This window comes from Artemia franciscana, chromosome 11 (genome assembly GCF_032884065.1).
Source record: "Artemia franciscana chromosome 11, ASM3288406v1, whole genome shotgun sequence".
NCBI lineage: Eukaryota > Metazoa > Arthropoda > Branchiopoda > Anostraca > Artemiidae > Artemia > Artemia franciscana.
Window position 1 is genome coordinate 19,225,952 of NC_088873.1, and position 3,531 is coordinate 19,229,482.

Below are 3,531 nucleotides of genomic sequence, written 5' to 3' on the forward strand. Positions count from 1 at the left end.
TGTAGGATTTGCACTAAATATTATCTTTTAATCGCAACGCTTATCTATATATATAAAAATAAGTTGTCTGTGGGTTATGTCTGTTACACTTTTTCTGTTACACCAGATTATATCTTCTATATATATAAAAGAAAACAACTAGAATGTAAAAAACTTGAAAATCAACAAAGCTCAAGGGCAGTCATTAGAATAATGAGGTATAGACCTGAATACGGATTTTTTTCCCATGGACAACTATATGTTGCATGAGTCGGTAACCTGACAATCTATTTATATGCACAGACAATGGGACAGCGAAGAATTTGTATATTCGCAAATTTTACGTAGTTAAAAACATATATCAATATATACATAAAAATAAGTTGTCTGTGGATGTGTCTGTCAGGTGACGTCATGTTTGTGTGTTGACTGACGTCATGTTTGTTGATTGACGAAATTACACACCGGGACATCGGGACACAAATGACGACCGAGACATAGGGAATATAAATGACGACCGGGACACTCAAAGAGAAAGCGGCCGGGACACAAGGAATTTTCGATTAGCAATCACCATCAACAAAGCACCGGGACACAAATGACGACCGGGACACAGGGAATATAAATGACAACCAGGACGCTCAAAGAGAAGTTACAGACCGGGACACCGGAACAACAAATGACGACCGAGACAAAATTACGACCGGGACACCGCGACACAGGGAATATAATGACGACCGCGACACTCAAAGAGAAATTACAGACTGGGACACCGGGACACAAATGACGACCGGGACAAAGGGAAACAACAACAACGGGGACGCCGGGAGGTACAGGGGGATATATAAATGAAGGGACACAGGGAATTTTCGATTAGCAATCACCATCAACAAAGCTTAAGGGCAATCATAAGAATAATGAGGTATAGATCTGAACTCAGATTGTTTTTCCCATGGACAATTATATGTTGCATGTTCAAGAGACGGTAAACCTGACAATCTATTTATATGCACAGACAATGGGACAGCCAAGAATGTTGTACATTCGCAAGTTTTACGTAGTTAAATATATATATATATATATAATATATATATATATATATATATATATATATATATATATATATATATATATATATATATATATATACTAGCTGTTGGGGTGGCGCTTCGCGCCACCCCAACACCTAGATGGTGGGGGCGCTTCGCGCCCCCCCCAAGCCCCCCGCGCGCGTAAGTCGTTACGCGCCATAATAATTGTAGTTGTGTCCCTATGTCCCACCTGTGAATATAGATATATATATATATATATGGTTTTAACTACGTAAAACTTGCGAATATACAACATTCTTTGCTGTCCCATTGTCTTTGCATATAAATAGATTGTCAGGTTATCCCCTGTTTCCCCCGGTGTCCCCGTTGTAGTTGTGTCCCTGTGTCCCGGTCGTCATTTATATTCCCTGTGTCCCGGGTCCCGGTCATCATTTGTATCCCGGTGTCCCGGTCTGTATATACATTCGTTTTTTAGTTTTGTTTTTCTCCTTTATTTTTTTCCTTTTTTTTTCTTTTTTAGCTTATTTAGATTTTTAGATTTTTTAGTTTTTTTTATTAGTTTTTAGTTTTTATTTCTTTTTAGTTTTTTTGTCCCGGTCGTCATTTATATCCCCCTGTTTCCCCCGGTGTCCCCGTTGTAGTTGTGTCCCTGTGTCCCGGTCGTTATTTATATTCCCTGTGTCCCGGTCGTCATTTGTATCCCGGTGTACCGGTCTGTATATACATTCGTTTTTTAGTTTTGTTTTTCTCCTTTATTTTTTTCCTTTTTTTTTCTTTTTTAGTTTATTTAGATTTTTAGATTTTTTAGTTTTTTTATTAGTTTTTAGTTTTTTTTTTCTTTTTAGTTTTTTTGTAGTTTTTACCTTCTTTTTAGTTTTGTTAATTTTTTTTTTTACTTGTGTCCTGGTCGTCATTTATACTCCCTGTGTCCCGGTGCTTTGTTGATTGCTAATCGAACATTCCTTTTGTCCTGGTCGCTTTCTCTTTGAGTGTCGTCATTTATTTTTTTCTTTTTTAGTTCTTTTAGTTTTTACCTTTTTTAGTTTTTTTTTAGTTTTTAGTTTTTTTAGTTTTTTACCTTTTTTTAGTTTTTTTAGTTTTTTAGCTTTTTTATTTTTTTTATTAGTTTTTAGTTTTTTTGTAGTTTTTGCCTTTTTTTTTAGTTTTTTGTCCTGGTCGCTTTCTCTTTGAGTGTCGTCATTTATTAGTTTTTTCCTTTTTTTTTTAGTTTTTTATTGGTTTTTACCTTTATTTTAGCTTATTTTTCAGTTTTTTCCTTTTTTTTAGTTTTTTTTTATTTTTTATTTTTTTTAGTTTTTTACCTTTTTTTAGTTTTTTTAGTTTTTTTAGTTTTTTAGCTTTTTTACTTTTTTTATTAGTTTTTAGTTTTTTTTTTGTAGTTTTTGCCTTTTTTTAGTTTTTTCAGTTTTTTTTTTAGTTTTTTATTGGTTTTTACCTTTATAGTTTTTTTAGTTTTTTAGCTTTTTTATTTTTTTTATTAGTTTTTAGTTTTTTTTGTAGTTTTTGCCTTTTTTTAGTTTTTTCAGTTTTGACGTCACCTAATCCAGTTTTTTCAGGTGACGTCACCTGACACATCCATCCACACATCCATCCACACATCCACAGACAGACAACTTATTTTTATATAGATAGATATATACTAGCTGTTGGGGTGGCGCTTCGCGCCACCCCAACACCTAGTTGGTGGGGGCGCTTCGCGCCCCCCCAAGCCCCCCCGCGCGCGTAAGTCGTTACGCGCCATAATAGTTACGCGCCATTGTAGTTGTGTCCCTATGTCCCACCTGTGAATATAGATAGATATATATATATATATATATATATATATATATATATATATATATATATATATATATATATATATATATGGTTTTAACTACGTAAAACTTGCGAATATACAACATTCTTTGCTGTCCCATTGTCTTTGCATATAAATAGATTGTCAGGTTTACCGACTCTTGAACATGCAACATATAATGGTCCATGGGAAAACAATCTGTATTCAGATCTATACCTCATGATTCTAATGATTGCCCTTGAGCTTTGTTGATGGTGATTGCTAATCGACCATTCCCTGTCCCGGTGTCCCGGTCGTCATTTACATCCCCCTGTTTCCCCCGGTGTCCCCGTTGTAGTTGTGTCCCTGTGTCCCGGTCGTCATTTATATTCCCTGTGTCCCGGTCGTCATTTGTATCCCGGTGTCCCGGTCTGTATATACATTCGTTTTTTAGTTTTGTTTTTCTCCTTTATTTTTTTTCTTTTTTTTTCTTTTTTAGCTTATTTAGATTTTTAGATTTTTTAGTTTTTTTATTAGTTTTTAGTTTTTTTTTCTTTTTAGTTTTTTTGTCCCGGTCGTCATTTATATCCCCCTGTTTCCCCCGGTGTCCCCGTTGTAGTTGTGTCCCTGTGTCCCGGTCGTCATTTATATTCCCTGTGTCCCGGTCGTCATTTGTATCCCGGTGTACCGGTCTGTATATACATT